Consider the following 1,132-nt stretch of genomic DNA (forward strand, 5'->3'; position numbering starts at 1 on the left):
TACGATACGTTTCTTACACGGCGTTTACATGAGACAATTTTCACAAGACAATAGCAACACATTCATGCAAATATCAAAATGTGTTGATATGACATGCCTCGGTCCAATTCTGGGTAATCTTCGAGATATTCTTCCAACCGGTTTTTGTCCACCATCTATTTTTCTTCGTTGTCAATCAATGTTGATAGTACCTTCTCCGACAGAAGTACAAGAAAATGATCATTTCATACCATTATTCCTGAGAATGGCACTGATAGTGACTATTCCGTGCACTTACAAAAGTATACCTTATGATTTTTTTTGTCCCTCAGTGAATGAACTCTAGGAGAGAATATGCAATATATGTGGTAAGTACTTTGCATCAAAGAAGGCAATAAGCATTCACAAAAAGCTTCACTTGATCTTTTCTGAGTCTCAGGGTCGAAGAGCAAAGAGGATAATTTCATGAGGCAGGCGAGAGCTCATGTGTGTCATCACAGAAAATGAAACAGAGGATATTGTTGAGTGGGTGAATCAAGAAGAAATTTCAGTGGACTGTGGAAATGAAATTCCTTTGAGTGAAAAAGAAGAACGAGATATCCCTGTGGCTACTCCTCTTTCAGATTGGCTGGCTGGACCGTGGACCAAAGAAACCGACAACAAAGAATTACTAGTATATCTATGTAATGAAGTTTTTAAGACTGACTAGGCATACATCCTATATTTGTTTGATGGAAATATATAGTATTTTCTAATGTTTAATTGAAAAAACATGTCTAGGGGATTTTTAATCTTACGTAAGATCTGCGGCGGGGGGAGGGGGATCAATTAAATCTTACAATTTATTACGTGTGGGGAGGGGGGGTTCAAAACAGGCGAAAACTCCCTTACGTAATATATAGACAGCCCCTTAGAAGCGTGACAACCCTGATGGAAAATATTTTCTGACTCAACAATACCTTCCTGAGTTCTCAACAATACATTTGATATCCATATTGCGATATTTTAAATAAATTGTGTAGAATCGAAAATAAGTGGCAACCTTACACTATATCTTAAGGGATAACGTTTTGTATATGGGGAAAGCATTGTTTAAGAACCTTCTCCTGGTACCCATGAATAGTATTATTTTACCTTTTTTCTAAACAAAAAA

The sequence above is a fragment of the Rhagoletis pomonella genome, unplaced genomic scaffold (assembly GCF_013731165.1).
Source record: "Rhagoletis pomonella isolate Grant_MI unplaced genomic scaffold, Rhpom_1.0 Rhpom_scaffold_00009, whole genome shotgun sequence".
Classification (NCBI taxonomy): Eukaryota; Metazoa; Arthropoda; class Insecta; order Diptera; family Tephritidae; genus Rhagoletis; species Rhagoletis pomonella.